The following is a 19,870-nucleotide window of genomic DNA, read 5'->3' as shown; positions in this document are numbered from 1 at the left end:
AGTGTGAATTATAGTGCACCAGAGCTTACAGTGAAGACTTTGGGGGATGGAAAGATGAGTGTCTAAAACTGAATCACAGAATCACAGAATCGTTACAGTGCAGAAGGAGGCCATTCGGCCCACTGTGTCCACACTGTCTCTCTGAAAGAACAATTCCCTCAGTTCCATTCCCCCGCCTTCTCCCTGTAACTCTGCACATTCTTCCTTTCCATATAACTTTCTAATTCCTTTTTGAATGCTTCAATTGAACCTGCCTCCACCACGTTCTCAGGCAGAGCATTCCGAACCTTAACCACTCGCTGTGTGAAAAAGTTTTTCCTCATGTCACTTTTGCTTCTCTTACCAAATACTTTAAATGTGTGCCCTCTTGTTCTTGATTCTTTCATGAGTGGGAACAGTTTCTCTCTATCTACTCTGTTCAGACCCCTCATGATTTTAAATACCTCTATCAAATCAGCTCTCAGCCTTCTCTTCTCCAAGGAAAACACTCCTAAGAGCATACTTACAAACCAGGAACAAAAGAGGGAAGTTCAGAGTAATACTGATGTCAGTAAAATTAAGATGGTAAATGTTGCACCAATGAATGAAAGAGTAATTGGAGGCTACAAATGAGAGGAGGATTACCTAACAGATGACAAGCATTTTCTTTTATCCAACCAGCTGTGTGATAGATGAGTGAGAATATTCTCCCCATATATGGGAGCAGTCTTCAAGTTTTTGATGATTTGGGCTTTATAGAAAAATAAAAAGTATTGAGGGGAAAGATGTGCATCACAGAGGAAATTGAGTTTCTTGAAGGCAACTAGAGAAATGGGGAAGTGTGGTCAGAGTGGGCTGTGAGGCCAAAAATATCAATAGGTTAAGAAGGATTAAGCATACAAGCATCATAGGTTAGATATGTTCAGAGGTAACAGATAAAAGTAGGTCAAGGCATTATTAAATGGAAATTGGTTGAGTCGGTATTAGATAGATGTGGATTTAGGCAGAAAGAGGTTGAGGTGCATTCGAAAGAAATAGGTTAAGGTGATATTAGATGAAAATTGATTGAGGTGGCTTTAGACTGTCATGGGTTGAAATGACATGAAAATGGCATGGATTCAAATAATATTAGATAAATATGAGTGAAGTTAGCATTAGATAGATGTGGGTTGAGACATCATTAAATAGAAATAGGTTGAGGTGCTTTAGTTGGAAGTTGGTTGAGGTGCTGTTCAGTGGACATGGGTTGAGGTGGTATTATATTGGCATGGCTTAAGGTCGTATTACATGAACAAGTGTTGAGATGGCACCTGACAGGCAGGAGCTGAAGTGGCATCGGAGAAATGTGGATTTAGGTGGCATTAGATGAATTTTGACTTTTAGACTACTTTTCTAACAAGACATTTAAGGAATGTGGCAAGTTTTGCTGAGAGACAGAGCACTCTTTGGTCATTTACGTTTGGTTTGCTGTGCAGTTTTCTGTTACTCACATTGAAATCTTAAGTACATTTTCACTATGTCTAACATAGAACCATATGGCACAGAAAGAGGCCATTAGCCCATTGTGTCTGTGCTGACTGAAAAAACTAGCCACCCAATCTGATCCCACCTTCCAGCACACATATGCACACATTGCAAAAGAGCTCACACAGAAAACACACTTTAAGTGATGTTCATTCAACATCATTGTAAAGTTTCTGGAAACTTTGAGCGTTCTGGTGTCATTCTTAGCTGAAAGTAGTAGCTTTGCAAACCACAGCCGGAACTCACTCCTTTGACCCAAAGAATTATTTTATACTTGTCTCTAAGCAACCTAAACCTCAGTGGTCTAAGTGTTGCGAAAGAAGGAAGTTGTGTACCAAGGTTCTCTATACTACGACACGCACAGACATATTGTTCTCGTCTGTTGAAATTTGTTCTTTGCTTATTTAAAGGTCAACACTTTACACGAGATACATTAAATTACACCTTCTGACATTACAAAGAGTCTTAATTCCTTAACATTTGAACACTGTGCTGGCAATGCAGCTTCAATCATTTTTAATAAATAACACAGTCACATAGCCCCAAGAGATAAGAGTAGACACAATGTTCTTTTCAATTCTGTCAGACCTAGTTTAATAGTAGTACTCTTGCCTCTGAAAGTTCTGGGTTCAGGAAACATTCCAGAGACTTGAGCACATAATCTCAGCCGGCACATCCGTGCAGTACTGAGGGATTGCTGCACTCTCATAGGTACCATTTTCAGATGAAACATTAAATCAAAGCTTCATCTGCCCTTTCAGGTGAGTGTAAGAGATCCTTCAACCAAGACTTAAATCAGATGATCTAGTCATTTATTTCATTGCTGTTTGTGGGAGTTTGTTATGCTCAAATTGGCTGCTGCATTTTCTACATTTCATCAACAACTTGCATTTATATATCAACTTAACAGTAGTAAAATGCCCCAATGCACATCACAGATGCTTTATCAAATACAATTTGACATCAAGCCATATAAGGAAATATTCAGATAGGCAACCAAAAGCTTGGGACAACAATTCCTCCTCATCTCTGTCTTAAATGGGAGGCCCCTTATTTTGAAACTGTGCCCCCTAGTTCTAGATTCCCCCACAAGGGGAAACATCTTCTCAGCATCCACCCTGTCAAGCCCCCTCAGAATCTTATATATTTCATTCTTTCATTCTTCTAAACTCCAACAAGTATAGGCCCAACCTGCTCAACCTTTCCTCAAAAGACAACCCCTTCATCCCAGTAATCAGCCTAGTGAACCTTCTCTGAACTGCTTCCACTGCAAGTATATCCTTCCTTAAGTAAGGAGACCAAAACTGTACACAGTTCTCTAGGTGTGACCTCACCAATGCCCTGTACAGTTGTAGCAAAACTTTCCTACTTTTATACTCCATCCCCCTTGCAATGAACGCCAATATTCCATTTGCCTTCCTAATTACTTACTGTGCCTGCATGCAAACATTTTGTGATTCATATACAAGGACATCCAGATCCCTCTGTATCACAGCATTCTGCAGTCTCTCTCCATGTAAATAATATTCTGCTTTTCTATTCTTCCTGCCAAAGTGGACAACCTCACATTTTCCAACATTATTCTCCATCTGCCAAATTTTTGACCATTCACTTAACCAATGTCTATCTCTTTGCAGACACTTTGGCATGGCAGTCGGGCACAGAGTGCCTGATTGAGGGCCACCCCCCTCCCAACCCACCCCGGGACACAAGACACCCCCCTTCCCCCCAAAGGACCACTCTAGTCTCACCAGGGAAGGACCGATTCCCTCTGGTGAGGCAAGCCCAACTTACCTCATCTCTAGGCTCCATGGCGTTGGCTGGGCTGCAGTCCCAGCAGTGGCCACCACTCCCGGTGGTGCTGCTGGGACTAAGAGCTGCCAGCCCGCTGATTGGCCTGCAGCTCAATGAGGCGGGACTTACTCCCTCAAGTGGGTAGAAGTCCTGCCTCGGGACAACTAAAGCCCGGGGATCCGTAAAATGCAGAATGGGTCCCCGGGCTAGGCGGAAGCGGGTTCGCCACCGACATAAATGTTGGTGGCGAATTCCCATCTGCCTAAGGTAAAATCCAGCCCTTTGTGTCCTCCTCACAACTTGCTTTCCTACCTATCATGATATCGTCAGCAAACTTGGCTACAATACACTCAGTACCTTCATCCAATTCATTAATATACATCTTAAATAGTTGAGGCCCCAGCACTGATTCCTGTGGCACTCCACTAGTTACAGTTTGCCAACCTGAAAATTCCCCATTTATCCCAACTCTGTTTCCTGTTAGTTAGCCAATCCTCTATCCATGCTATTATATTACCCTCAACATCATGAGCTCTTATCTTGTGTTTGGCTACGTTCAATCATCTGGCAGATTTAATTCCACAAGTAAACAGTTGGCCCTTTACATTCAGCTGACCCTAAGTGATTCCCAGCATGAAACCTACCACTGAGATGAGTTCACTTTATGCTACGAGTAATTCACAAAGCAGAAATCGTTCCATTTAATTACCATTAGCTGGCTTATCTTGAGCAGAGTTGGATCCAATCCAATATCCACTTGTTCATATTAATGAGTCACTAAGTTTGGCCAGTCCAAGACTCTACTTCCAGTATAAAGAGTACAAAATACTTAGAATGAAATGAAATATTAATTGAGCTAAGAGACATAAATGGCAAAGGGCTGTCAATCTGGAATTGTGCAAAGAATAAGACTGATAGGCATGGACATTACACCCTGCTATCTATTAGTGTTAAATACCAATTTATCTTGGTCACTACAACTAAGTGATTTGGTTGCTACTTTGGATGTTGGTCCGAGGCTGTGTGGATTAGTGGCAGATTTTCCCTCACAGTCTCAGCCTTTCTATCTCACTGTGAGGGGAAGAAGGTGGTTGGCAGGGGTTGGTTCAATCCCCTGAAAATGATTACTATACAAGCAAAACATTTTGAACAACCTCCGTATCTAACCATCTCCCGATCTGATCTGACGCAATTAAAGTTCATTGCTGTTTCCACACAGGCCTAACATGTTCAAGAATTTTTTTTTCTTAACAGTAAAGATAACTTGAAACCATGAAGCCTGCCATTCATCCAAGGCTTAGCTATTGAGCAACGAGCTCATTTTCATCGTGTTACAGCGTCAGTGTTTGTGTTGGATGGGGTCTCTGGAAAACATACGATAGATGGTATGATATCAACTATTTACAATATTGTACCAGGTTTTTGCCTGTATTTATTTTTCTCTTCCCTTCCTAAAGGCACTGACCCTTACTGGAATATCATTACTATGGTAGCTGCCTGGCCTCCACTAGCTAATGTTTGAGCTTAGACAGTGAGTTCTTTTCAACTTAGAAGAAATCACAGTCTCAGCCTTAGCTTATTCTCAATGCATGCCATTCCCATTATCACCAGCAAATTATGGCACATAGCTCCTTTAGCTATTTAGGACTTCATTTAGGTTTTCTCTATTCTATCTCAGCCTTTATCTTGGAAATCCCTGTGGATTTCCACCTGGCTCCTACACTTGCCCACCGCCCCTAGGAACAGTTTGCAGTTGCAACCCATCCCGTGACAACACAGTCCTGCAATTCAAGACCTGACAAGTCAAGTTCTGAAATGTTCTATCTTATATCTAGGTCCTCTTGTTGTACCAATGAAATCCCCAGTTGCAACATTTTGAAATTAGTGTTCATGAAACATAATCAATCACCAATGTCCTGACATCTGCAAATTCCAACATATCTTTTGGGAGATAACAATTGAGTTCACTTTTTCTCACATAAAAGCTTTAGATCCCACTCCATGTTTTGGTTGCATCATTGTCTGGCTCTAGCACTGTTGTATTATATTAATAAGCCTGTCCAGCATTAGCATAGATGTCTGGCACCACAACACCTGTCTGGCACTAACCTTGGTGGGACTCACTTACATAGGTGGTTGGCAGTAGCATGGATGTATGGCATTGACTTTTCTATCTGGCATTGACATACCTGCCTTGCAGTACTATGGATGTCTGGCCCTAACATGACTTACTGGCACATGAGACTAATATTGTTCCCCTTCACAGTCCAAAATTATCTGACATTGAAACTAACCTCAGAAACTGGGTGAGATTTTATCCAATTTTGCTCCAATTCTACATATGTAATAAAAATGGAAATCACTACAAATCCATGATCATACCAAAAATCCTGACATCAATAAAAGCTGTGTAAACATTAGTTTTGTTTTTGTTTTGTTTTAGAGATACAGCACTGAAACAGGCCCTTTGGCCCACCGAGTCTGTGCCGACCATCAACCACTCATTTATACTAATCCTACATTAATCCCATATTCCTACCACATCCCCACCTGTCCCTATATTTCCCTACCACCTACCTATACTAGTGGAAATTTATAATGGCCAATTTACCTACCAACCTACAAGTCTTTTGGCTTGTGGGAGGAAACCAGAGCACCCGGAGAAAACCCACGCAGACACAGGGAGAACTTGCAAACTCCACACAGGCAGTACCCAGAATTGAACCCAGGTCGCTGGAGCTGTGAGGCTGCGGTGCTAACCACTGCGCCACTGTGCTGCCCCTACCAGCAACATGTTGCTGATATAGGTAATCTAGTTTATCATTATGGATCACACAATTTAAACTGGAGAGATTTTAAATCAGATCAGTTTTTATCTTATTGATCACATGGTAGGTTTGAATAAAAAAGAATATAGTACTCTATAACTGGGCCTCCTTACAATGATTACAGCAGTGAATCTCAATATACATATCAGTGTTAATGTGGGTGTGATTACAGGAGACATCACCCTTAACTCTCAGAAATCACTATCAGTGTTATCACGGTCCTTATAGCAGATTTATTCACTGCTAGTACACACTATCAGTGTTAGCAGAAGTCTGATTATAGGACACATCACTCCCAGTACACACAATTAGTGTTGGTCTGACTATAGGCTGCTTCACCCTTCACTCCCAGTTTACATTTTGACAAATTGTACATGTATGATTATGATCCATTTTACTCCTAGAACACACTATCAGTGTTAGGACAGGTCATTGTATATGATACTTCACCCTTCACTCCCATTACACACTTGCAGTGTTAGTGCAGGTCTGATTGCAAAACTATTCATCACTTGCTCCCAAAACTCTCTTTCCAGGTTGGTAAGGGTATGATTACTGTGCCACTTGAATGGATATCTGTATAATCCATTCACTCCATAAGAAAAAATGTGCACTTATAGTGCCATTCACAACCTGAGGACATCACAAAGTGCTTTACAATTAAGTACCTTTGATGTATTGTCACTATTGTAATATAGGAAACAGACCTTACTTATTATTTATAAATATTTGATCTTCACAATAATTGGTTATGAATTGAGGATTGGACAAATACTGAATAAGCATAAAAAACTGGAAGGAAACTGTCAACCCTAATAGTACAATATCTCTGAGTTCTGCATCTTAGCTAAATTTACTATTGACATAAATAGAAATATATAATTTTAAGGGAAAGCTTTTTATTCAGAATACAATCAAACATCCACTCCACTCCACTTGACCACAAAATTCATTAAGGCTTATTTTTATAGTCTATATTTTAGAACTCTTTCCCTACAATTGCATTTTGACAGTATAGTGTGTTACTCAGTATAACCACTACCACACTGTAAACTAATATCTATGCTACAATTCTCACACTTAATGTAGGCTAATTAAACACCATTAAGAGGCTAAAGCTGAAATGAACACCTTTTGAATACAGTCCTCCAATTATGTTTACCGCTCATTATCTGTGAATTATTCTGTTCAGTGATGGCACAATCTATCATACCACACATGGCTATGTTGGCATGTGTACAGTTGCACCAAGCTGTAACTATGATAGCATGTGTACTAGAGTATTGAATTGTGGATAGATTGGATGATTACAGAGATTGAATCTATTATTAATTAAATAAAACTGTCTCAGTCCATTTGGATAACCCTCGCTGAATGTTAATCTTTAATAACTTGTACTGGCATGACTACAATAGGATACCACAGAATAAAACAATGCACAGTAGAATAGAGTGCAACTCGGTACAATACTATTTGATAGAAAAGGATTCCATAGAATACAATAGGATACAATCGATTACAACATGATGCCATAGAATACAATAGGAGACAATATAAAATGAGAATACTGGAGAATTTAATAGGATACAAAAAGATACCATGGAATATGATAAGGTACAATAGAATACCATTGGGTACAAAAGAATAAAAATGGATCTAATAGGTATAAAAACAGCGAACAACAGATTACAAAAGGAAACTTCATTAAATTAATAAAACTGGAAAATTCTGGGACACTTCCTGCCTACTTTTATATTTTCTTTCTTTGCCAAATCACCATGTTAGAACATGTCTATGATCTCAATATATATATGAAACAAGGAAATCATCATGCATATAGTTAAAATAGTGCTACACTCAGTGACCAGAGCAATTCTTCTCCCTTTCCCTCTGAAGGAGCTGACAGAGCATGAAAGGTGTATAGCTTACAAAAATATTCAGGGACTCTGTCAGTGAACCCCACCATCATGGGTGCAGCATGAAGTTTTGTTTTTAATTACACATATTTGAAAGGGATGAACAGGACCAGTGAAGATAACCAAGGAGATTTGAGCGTGCAGCTGGCAGACCAACTAGAGGCACAGCTATCTAATGGAGTTCAAATAGCATGGGCATGCTAGATTGTTTGAAGAGTAACTTTCTGATATCAAGCCTTAATCTGCCTTTTACTAGTCTAAACATGTGGGGCAATAAATTGGGCTTGTTAGCATCTATGTTTGGGCACTATGAGTGCCCTTAGGATTCCTGTGGGAGGCTGCATATCACCAGGAACACAAGTCAATGAGCTATATAAGCTTCCAGAATTATATATGTGGCCAAGGATATACAATGCATAATGAAAGTAGCTAAAAGTGAAAGTAATTACTCCACAAAAATTTTCTGGGCAACACTGGGAGACTACTGTGAGAACAGTCACAATACAGTTCATTGCACCTCAACATTCATGCGTGACCATTGATTAAAAAAAATATTGAGTGCTCAATACGCGTACACCTTGATCCCATCAAAGATATTTGATGTGGAAAACAGAAGAGTGGGTCCTGAGATGTTGATTGACCACTCCAGCTGCAACTGATGACAACTGTGTTGAACGCCTACAAGAGGATAAGATGTGGAGGATTCCTGAACAGTGTCTTGAGGACCTCCTTGAGAACCACTGACAAGCTAACTGTACACATTCCAGAGCTAGTAAACATCCCCCTTCCCTAGGGACCAGGAATCGCCGATCCTACTATAGTTGTGAATATTTTGGGATCCTTCTCCTGATAATTTCTCAGAGGCTTGTATTGTCAAAGGATTGGCAACAACTTGACAGCCACCTACCTGTTCCATATAGGCTGCTATTGGAGGGCAAGTTCTAAAAGCAACCATTGATTCCTATACGTGGAAACTGTTGCATTGCTGTGAGGCTCCTGAATCAGTTCCCAGTGGCTGTCCCCATTGTATTTTTTTTTGTAACAAACAGAAAGCATTGCAAACTCTTTTAACAGTAGGGAGAGCTGCATTGAGTCATAGAATCATTTACGGCACAGAAGGAGGCCATTTGGCCTCTAACCAGATGGGGTAGAGTGCAATTACTTTGCTAGCTTACTTTTGTAACACCCTTTCTATTTGTCCATAATGATCAATCTCTCCCATTAGCATGCAATAATGATCCTGAAATAACCTTATTACCTACCCTTTTTATTGCACTTCCAACAAAATTCTGGAGAAATTCATTAACAACGCTCTTAATAAGATTAAATGCGCACACTTCTGATGCGAAGTGCGCAGGACACCATATTGATAAAGGGGTTAGCATGTGTGCCCTTAACATCCACCAGAAGAATGCAGAGCAGGCATATCATGATGTCAATCAGTGAGAAGTGCTGACTTGACACCAGTGCTGCCATTTTGGAGCTTCACACTCCAGCTATGCCTTCTCTTAACCTTGCAAAACTGAACACAATATTAAGCAGCGTGAAGGACCACCCCCCCCACCCCCCCTCCACCACCACCACCAGCCCTATTTAAAGAGATCATCAACTTATATGCAGGTTCATTGCTGGTTTATTTCTTCCAGTTGTTGCTACAAATCTACATGTTTTTGGTGCTTTCCATAGTTTTTTCAAGTTTCAAAAGTCTGCAGAGAGTGGTTGGCAAGTACTGAAGTACTTTCTGTTGACTTAACCATAACCCAGTTGCTGTCATGCATGTGAGCACTAGTGGGCTTTCCTCTTAGAATCAAGCATGCCTTTGAGAAGAGTAGAGACTATGCAGAGCAGGACAAGCGGCAAGAAGAGGGATGAGCAGGAGGGGGAGGAAGGGAAGAAGAAGGAGGAGGAAGAGGCAGGTGGAGAGAAAGAGGAAGGGAGGCTGTAACCAAGACAGCCTTTTTTCTCTTGGGTTGTTGGAAGGCTGCAGACTTTCAGCAGGGGAGCCTGCAGATGGCCTTGGAGGATGATCAAAAGAAGCTCTGGGCTCGCTGACAGGGAGAGCTGTCGCACAGAATAGTCATGCAACAGCCTGACATAATCATACGCACAGAAACATACCCTACATCCAACGTCCCAGACGCCATCATCACCATTCCTGGGTATGTCTTGGCCCACCAGCAGGACAGACCCACCAGAGGTGGCGGCACAGTGGCATACAGTCGAGAGGGAGTTGTTGCTCTGGGAGTCCTCAACATTGACTCTGGATCCCATGAAGTCTCATGGCATCAAGTCAAATATGGGCAAGGTAACCACCTGCTGATTACCAGCTACCATTGCCCCTCTCCCCCCTTCAGCTGATGAATCAGTACTCATCCATGTTGAACACTACTTGGAAGAAGCACTGAGGGTGGAAAGGGCACAAAATGTAGTCTGTGTGGGGACGTCAATGTTCATCACTAAGAGTGGCTCAGTTGTGCCACTATTGACTAAGTTGGTCGTGTCCTGAAGGACACAGCTGCCAGACAGGGCCTGTGGCAAGTGGTGAGGGAACCAACAAGAGGGAAAAAACCTACTAGACCTAGTCCTCACCAATCTACCTGCTGCAGATGCGTCTGTCCTTGACAGAATTGGTAGAAGTGGCCACCTCACAGTCCTTGTGAAAACGAAATCCCATTATGTTGCGTGCGGTTCCGGAGGATTGGAGGACTGCTAAATTTGTCCATGTGTTTAAGAAGGGAGAGAGGGATAGACTGAATAATTACAGGCCAGTCAGTCTAACCTCAGTAGTGGGCAAATTATTGGAATCAATTCTGAGAGACAGGATAAACTGTCACTTAGAAGGGCATGGATTAAGCAAGGATAGTCAGCATGGATTTGTTAAGGGAAGATCTTGTCTGACTAATTGAATTTTTTGAAGAAGTAACAAGGAGGATTGATGAGGGTAGTGCAGTTGATGTGGTCTACATGGATTTTAGCAAGGCTTTTGACAAGGTCCCACATGGCAGACTGGATAAAAGCCCACGGGATCCACGGAAATTTAGTAAGCTGGATACAAAATTGGCTCGGTGGCAGGAAACAAAAGGTATTGTTGATGGGTGTTTTTTCAACTGGAAGGCTGTTTCCAGTGGCATTCCACAGGACTCAGTACTAGGTCCCCTGCTTTTTGTGGTATATATTAACGATTTGGGCGTAAATGTAGGGGGCATGATCAAGAAGTTTGCAGACGACACAGAAATTGGTCACATGGTCGATAGCGAAGAGGATAGCTGTAGACTGCAGGAAGTTATCAATGAACTGGTCAGGTGGGCAGAAAAGTGGCAAATGGAATTCAACCTGGAGAAGTGTGAGGTAATGCATTTGGGGAGGTCTAACAAGGCAAAGGTTAGCATGGTACAGACTGTTGGCAATCAATCACAGTTGGAGGAGGGAGGGGACAATCAGGAGCAGTGGAGGCCCAAGGTCTCCTTGTGGGGCCTTGGGCACTCTTGCTCCTTCTGATCTGCAACAAAAAGCTTTAAAAATAAATTTACTTACCTCCTTGGCCCTCTCTTGGGCCTGCTCCTGGATTCACCTGATTTGTTGGCGAGACTGACATTAGATGCCAAGCGTGCAACTGCATATTGAAATCTCATCAGGTCTGAATTACATCATCAGACCCCAACTTTTGCATGTCATTGATGCAAGCATCTTGCATGCTAGTGATAACGTGCCTGTAAAAATGGTGCATGGCACAAAGTGGCCATAGATCTGATGTGTGGAATGATGCTTCAATTTTAAACCCCCACATGCCCCATTCTGATTCGGCATGGAGTGGGGCAGTCGGTCAAAATTGGGCTGACTATGTTGATTCTGTGGTCACAATCCACAATTGCTGGTGCCCCCGTTTGTTACAGCATGGTTCTCAAACTTCTTTGGTTTAAGGACTCCTTTCCAAATGGATTAGTAGTCGCAGACCCCCGATTCAAATGATTATACTGTAATACCCATAACACCAAAATGCTACATGTAAGGAGTGTTTTATTAATGCTTTTAAGAAAACAGGTAATTAGTTGTGGTGGCAATTTGAGGACTGTTTCACTGATAGAGATAGTAATGAGACAGACCAGACATACCAGAGATAAAGGATGTGTGACTTCCCTCACGTTCTAATGCATGCTAACTGAACAGTTTTTAATGTGGTTAAAGATTGACTGTTAATAGTGTACATGCACAGTCAGTTCACAGATCACATCCAATAAAAACAGCTATTGGCCAAATCAATAGTAATAGCGGTCTCGTCATAGTCAGGCTCGTCATAGTCAGGCTCAAAGCAGGTTACTATTCTAATTTTTAAAAAATAAATTCCCATAAACATACAAGTTTCCATTTCTCCAATTCTATTTCAGAGTACTCACGTGAATGTGATATTCTCAGGAATATTTTACAGACCTGTGCAAATCCAGTCCAGTTTATCAGTGTTATTCAACAGTGCAAGGAATTTACATTATTGCAACATGGTGGAAGACTTATTTATGTCAAACTGACAGCTTTCCCACGATTACAAGAATCAAACCAACAAAAGATTACTATAAACAGAAAATGCAGAAAATACACAGCAGGGCAGGCAGCATTATAATAGCACTTGCTCACTGCATGAGTGGGATTTCCATTCCAGTGCCAGAACCCCAACATTGCAGTCACTTCCATGTCCTGACCCGGCACTGCATTGGCAATGCACATGCTTTGCAATTTCAATATGGAAAGTAGGTAATTAGCCTGAAGTCACAATTGCTGTCCAATTAGTGGCAGCAGAAGTGGAAGGGAGGTGGGACATAGGGAGCAGTGGAGCCGATTTAAAGGACAAGCAGCAGCCGTTGCTGAGGTGCCATTTGTCCTAAGAATGGAAGAAGGAGCAGAGCAAAGGGAAGTGAGAAGGATGGCCCTCCTTCACCATGCCAGGCCAGACCTCCTGTTTTTCTGACACCTCACTGCAGGTGCTGCTGGAGGCGGTGACTGAGCACAGAAACATCCTGTTCCCTGCCAGTGGCAACAGAAAGTCTGCAAGACTTACCAAAAGGGCATGGCTGGCGGTGGCTCAAGAGGTCAGCAGCAGAAGAGTGATGAGGAGGAACTGGATGCAGTGCTGGAAATGCTTCAATGACCTGCTCAGATCTGGAAAGGTGAGTCCAAAGATAGACACAGATGGCATGCCTCCTGATCAGCAGTCACCATAGTACAAAAGAGAGGGACATCCTGAGGGTGCATAGAGTTCTCCTGACCATGGGAGGGCTGTGTGCTCGACCTCCCTGAAGACCCATAAGCATAGGTCAGAACACTAGTGATGTTGGAGGGCAGACTGGAGTGTAGACTGCAACATCTTATGTGACTGAAAAGCTGGCAAAGGAGAGAAGCATTGTCCTAATTGCATCATTCTTTAGCTTTCATGTCAAGCGGGTGTTGAATGCCAAGGAGAATGAAAGGGTGTGCATGGATGTTAAGGTGCCACAGTTCATGTCACTGATGTACTTGAGGAGCTGGCCCTTGATGTGGCTAGAGTGTTAAGCCACAGGGACGCTGGGGATGGAGAAACAGCCATCCACAGTAGACAGGGTGAAAATATCTCAACATGGCTAGGTTCAGGGAATGCATGACAATTCTCCTTGTGCAACAAGCTATCAAGGCACAAGCTGTCATCTCATTATTTTAAGCAGCATGAGCATCTATTCTTTGTCCCAAACTCTCATCACCATCTTCTCTTATGACTCCCACAGGGCGAGCTGCAGAGGTGCAGGAATCCACACAGAACCAACAAGATCCTGAGGAGCCAGAAGAGGAAGACACTTCGGAGCCTGCACCACTACATCTTTCTTGCGCACCTTCCACCAGCGTAGATACTTGCACCTTGGTCGGTCCTCACGCATTATTAGAGAGCATGACACAGGGTGAAGCACGCATCACATCAGAGCAGGAAAATGCGGGGGAGGCAGAGTCAGCTGTGGCCATTACCCCTTGGATGGAGGACAGGCACGGCCCAGCTCAGGTTCAATCCCAGCTCTGTGCTTAGTTAGCTAGGCAGCAGCTGGGAAGCTACAAATTGGTCTCAGGATCTCAATGAGGCCACCTCCGTGCAGATTGTGCTGCCAGCAAGTGCCACCTTAGGGCCCCCATTTGTTCCTGGAGCCCGTAGGAAAGATCCAGCCCATTGACTGTTTCTCTCTCCATAGATGCTGCCTGATCTGCTGAGTATTCTGAGCATTTTCTGTTTTGATTATATAAGGATATGCTGTTAGGATTAGATGAAGAATGGTGGGACGAGGCTCATGTGGAGCATAAATGTCAAAATAGATCAGGTCGATTAGGTCAAATGGCCTGTTTCTGTGCTATAGACGCAATGTAATTCTCTGCAACATAAGCCAAAAAATACTGTTGGTGATAACAGCAAGCCAATATTTAATCGATTTAGTTTAAATAGGTCAATCCCTCTCCACCCACCCTATTAAAATAACACATAGAGGAAGATCACGGCAGTACATTAGATGTTTGTCCGCTACTTTTAACAATGATGTGTTGATATGTTAGAAATGGTTTGAAATGCACAGCAGCTTGATGAGCATCAGAAAGAGGAAAAAAATAGATAAATGTTTGGGTGTGGCTTCTCACCAGTACTCTGATCTGAGGTTTTCTTTTGATGAAACTAACTCAAAATTATTCCTCTTGAAGTATGAAGTAAAAGTAAAAGTTGTTTATCTAAAAAAGTTCAATTGGCATAATGCCTACCTCAGGGATGCTGTGAGGTCAGGGAAGAGGCAGATGTGATAGTGAGTTGCTTGGGTTTTGTTCACAAGTGAGTGTCTAGGTAGTAAACTATTTCAATGTGAAGGGTGTCACAGCTGAAAGTTCCTAGCTTTAGCCAATAGTCAACTGCCTCTATGCAGTGATAAAGAGCAGAAACCCTGGCTTATTATTACCTCTTTTTACACAGGAGCCTCATTTTGCCAATTTCAGATCAGAACCTCTGCCCCTATTTTTTTCAGATGGCAATTATTGGTAATGATTCTGTTATTCCCATTTTCAGCTCCTCTAGACCAATCTTTTGTTTTGTTACTGTCCTCTTAAATGTATCTATGCTATTCACCTCAACTATTCCTTGTGCTAACAAATTCCCACATTCTAACCACAACTAATGGATCAGATCAAAGTTCTGCAGTCCTGCCACATCCAATCATGAATGCTGGTGGACAACTAAACAACTAACCAGAGAAGGAGGCTCCACAAACATCCCCATCCTCAATGATGAGGTGCCCAGCATTTCAGTACAAAAGACAAGGCTGAAGCATTTGCAACCATCTTCAGCCAGAAGTGCCAACTGGATGATCCAACTTGGCCTCCTCCTGAGGTCCCCAGCATCACAGATGCCAGTCTTCAGCCAATTTGCTTCACTCCATGTGATATCAAGAAACAGCTGAGGCACTGGACACTGCAAAGGCTATGGACCCTGACAACATTCTGGCAATAGTACTGAAGAACTAGTCGCTCCCCTAGCCAAGATGTTCCAGTACAGCTACAACAGTGGCATCTACTTGACAATGTGAACAATTTCCCAGGTATGTCCTGTCCACAAAAAGCAGGACAAATCCAATCCAGCCAATTACCACCCCACACTCTACTCTCAATCATCAGCGAAGTGATGGAAGGTGTCATCGACAGTGCTATCAAGTAGCACTTACACAGCAATAACTTGCTCACTGATGCTCAGTTTGGGTTTCACCAGGGTCACTCAGCTCATGACCTCATTACAGCCTTGGACTAAACATGGACAAAAGAGCAGAACTCAAGAGATGAGGTGAAAATGACTGCGCTTGACATCATGACAGCATTTGACCGAGTATGGCATCAAGCAGCCCTGGCAAAATTGAAGTCAATGGTAATCAGGGGGAAAACTCTCTACTGGTTGGAGTCATACCTAGAGCCAAGGAAGATGGTTGTGGCTGTTGGAAGCCAATCATCTCAGGACATCGCTGCAGGAGTTCCTTAGGGTGGTGTCTTATGCCCAACCATCTTCAGCTGCTTCATCAATGACCTTCCTTCAATCATAATGTCAGAAGTAGGGATGTTCGCTGATAATTGCATAATGTGCAGTAACATTCACAACTCCTCAAATACTGAAGCAGCCCGTGTTCATTTAGAGCGAGACCTTGACAACATTCAGGCTTGGGCTGATAAGTGGCACGAAAACACATTTACCCCACACGGGTGCTAGGCAATGACCATCTCCAACAAGAGAGGATCCAACCATCTCCCCTTTACTTTCAGTGGCATTACCATCACTGAATCTCCCACTATCAACATTCTGGGGGTTACCATCAGAAACTGAACTGAACCAGCCATATGAAGAGCATGACTACAAGCACAGGTTAGAGACTAGGAATTCTGAGGCGAGTTACTTATTTCTTGACTTCTCAAAGCCCATCCACCAGCTATAAGGCACAAGCCAGGAGTGTGATGGAATACTCTTCACTTGCCTGAATGGGTGCAGCTACAACAATATTCAAGAAACTCGACACTATCCAGGACAAAGAAGTTCGCTTGATGGGCACCCCATCCCCCAACTTAAACATTCACTCCCACCAACGCCGAAACACAGTGGCAGCAGTGTGTACCATATACAAGATGCACTGCAGCAACTCACCAAAGCTCCTTCAACAGCACCTTCCAAACCCGCGACCTCTACCACCTAGAAGGACAAGGGCAGCAGACGCATGGGAACACCACCACCTGCAAGTTCCCCTCCAAGCCACACACCATCCTGACTTGGGACTATATCGCTGTTCCCTCACTGTCGCTGAATCAAAATCCTGGAACTCACTTCCTAACAGCACTGTGGGTGTACCTACACCAGGTGGGCTGCAGTAGTTTAAGAAGGCAGCTCACCACCACCTTCTCAAGGGCAATAGGGATGGGCAGTAAATGCTGGCCTGGCCAGTGACGCCCACATCCCATGAAAGAATAAAGAAAAAGCTCCTTAACTTAATAGAGCATCTGCAGCTAGACTTGAAGAAGATAAAACCTCAACAAAGACAATTGCTGGGTCTGCCCCAGTACATTCCTTTGAAGAAAACGGACACTTTTCAAAACCTGCCTTGAACAGCTTGCTTGTTATATATATCTTCCTCATGGTTAAACAATAAATAAACACAGTTATAACTCAAATTTTCAGAAATTATCAACACCTCCAAAAACATGTGTTCCTCAAGTGGAAAACTGCTTCCTACAGTTCCATCATCCAACCTCCAATTCCAGTGGAGAAATGCTGATTTTTCTTGTAAAACACTGGCAAACTGACCTATGGGTTAAAACATTGACTGTTAATTAGCTCACCCTTGGCACATATCTTCCTTAGTTCCTGACGACTCATCTGTCCAGGCTTCTTCCTGCAAACAATAGTGTAAAATGAATATGTCATGGCCACCACCAGGTAACTGGGCATTAGCTTACACATGCTCACAGATGCCTGCACATTAATTAAGTGAAACACCTTTTGCTTGTGTATGCCATGGGATTACTGGTAGGACACTGATGGACACATGCCATCTATAATGGCTTGCACTATAAGAATTCCGGTAAAAGTCCGGTATCCTCTTGTGCCACTGCTCTCCCTCTAAGGGGAAATTGATGGAACAGTTCCCTCTGGCAAACAATATACTGTCACCTGCTTGATAGATCAATTCACAGCAAAGGAACTTATCTGGCTGACATTTCTGGAGTTAACTTGAAATGTTTGGGTGGTGTAGACATTCAAGGCTGTCACAACCTTCATCATCATTGACAGAGCTGTCTCTGTGTTAGTTGTGGTCTGAAGGTCCAGCTTGAGGAAATAGCATAACTTGGCCACAGGCTGCCTTGTGACATGCCACATTAGCTCCACCAAATACTATAGATCTGACACCCGGGATCAGGGCAGGCGCAAGGAGAACTTTTCAGGGGTAATCACAGCAGCCTCTGATCCTGCCTCAGAAATGCTCTCTTCTTCCTCCCAGTCTCCGCTGGCAAGATGAATCCCAGATGAATTCCCATCACCAAATATTTGATTGCACAACTAAAATTGCAGTTGACAATAGCATCATGGCAAGCAAACTGGGCAGAAATTCAAATAAAATGCAAAAACAAAAGCCAAGCAAAAGAAGAAATTAATGCCATAGTAAGATACAGGAGAAGGAATCCAACGTGTTTCAACAGACAAACTTCAACTTCAATAATAAAGGACCCAATTAGCAAAAGGCTAGAAGATGCCTTTCCTTTAGTGCCCATTCCATATCGGCAAACAAACTTGTCAGTGCATTCCACACAAAAAGGCAAGGGGCATCACGAGTGATTGTCATGAGCATAAATTTTTATTACTTTTAGAGCTTTGTGTCACTTATTTCTCTCGGCAGGAAATTGTGTGGCATGTGGAACAGGCTAGATACAAGTCTACAGCCTCTTCATCTGATTTTCCAATTCCACGCTCACAGTGCCTGTGCTACCAGCGTACTCAGTCAGTAAATATACACTTTCATAAATCATCCAAAGCCCTTAATTAGATTCCACCCTCTAACTTACTCCCAGGTGTCCAGCATTCTATATATAAAATCACCCAAACCCCTAGATTAGTTTCCAGCCTGTACCTTACTTTCAGATATCTGTTATTTTGTGTGTAAACCATCCAAACTCCACGATTAGAATCCAGCCTGTAAACCCACTCCTGGTTATCCGTTATTCTTTATTTATTGTTAGAAATGAACGGTTAGTGGCAGTTTAAAAACAGGTTTTAATTTGGAGCCTGGTGAAGTTCTGCAATAAAAGCGTCTGAAAAACTGAAACAATTGAAAAAAAGCTATTCACAGAAAGAGGAAGCTGACTTTGTTGGAACACTGTATCAGTCTAGCATCTTAGAATGGGGTTGGAGTTTTTCACTGAGTTTACTGAGAACCCATATTTGACCTTGAGGCCTAGCTGACTGTGCTTTACACTGAATGAGGAAGTTGGCTTGTTCATCACAGGTTTTATACAGCTAACATGTGCCTCTGTGCAATCGGAGAAGTTTACATGCTCCTTTGGGGCAGCAGATATTTCTTATCTGTGCTAACAGCAACTTCCCCTCCCCAGCCTGTGGTTGAGTGCTTGCTGCATTCCCAGGCTGTGAGCTTTACCACCCACACTACCTCATCTCGGCCGCCTTCTCCATTCTCTTTCTGTATGTGGCGGTGCTGCAAACTGCTATCGCCTCATTGCAAAACTGAGGAATTAGTCCAACTCAGCACAGCTCAGACAAGAGTTTCAGTTCAAAACTGATTAATTTAGAAACTGCTGCAGCTGACAAAGTCAGAGTATGGAAATGAAAAGTTAACGTTTGACTGTTGCGAGCGAGAGCGTGGTTTTTTTTTTTCACTTTCTCGCCCGTTGAGTTGTATGTGCCCTTCTGAAAAAATAATCACCATTTAAGGCAATAAGCAAGTCATCGTTCAATCAGAATTCACCCCTTATATGACTAATATAGCTCTTTATACAAATGGAACCTTGCCAGTCATTTTCAGACTGACTTGTACTTAATTCACTCATTAACACTGCTGACAAACCACCTCTTTAAAACAGAGCTAACATGTCATTATTATTTAAAATACAATTTTGGTATATGGTGGATGCTGGTTACTTGGCATGTGACAACACAAAAGCAAATAAAATAAAATTCACAAAATATTGTTTCATAATCTGAAGAAAATTTACTGACATTGTAACAATTTCAAACAAGTAACATGTTAAAAAGGGGAGAAACAACATCATGTGAGTCACTCATGCCTTCTCCAAATATTC

At 42.4% G+C, this 19,870-nt stretch overlaps 1 long non-coding RNA gene across 2 annotated transcripts in view; it reads right to left on the bottom strand.

The window, feature by feature from the left end:
- The window catches only part of LOC137346489 (uncharacterized), a 36,379-nt gene extending 17,530 nt beyond the window's left edge, over positions 1-18,849 (bottom strand). The window contains exons 1-2 of one of the 2 annotated variants that reach the window (XR_010968719.1): positions 18,685-18,849; positions 17,399-17,451 (exon numbers count right to left, since the gene is read on the bottom strand). This is a non-coding gene — a long non-coding RNA (uncharacterized lncRNA). The remainder of the gene's footprint in view (positions 1-17,398; positions 17,452-18,684) is intronic. The other variant, XR_010968720.1, reaches the window with a different exon arrangement.
- Positions 18,850-19,870: the final 1,021 nt, after the last annotated feature.

This window comes from Heterodontus francisci, chromosome 30 (genome assembly GCF_036365525.1).
Source record: "Heterodontus francisci isolate sHetFra1 chromosome 30, sHetFra1.hap1, whole genome shotgun sequence".
In the NCBI taxonomy this organism is placed as follows: domain Eukaryota; kingdom Metazoa; phylum Chordata; class Chondrichthyes; order Heterodontiformes; family Heterodontidae; genus Heterodontus; species Heterodontus francisci.
Note: the sequence above shows the minus strand (reverse complement) of the source record. Positions and strands in the feature narration are given on the sequence as shown.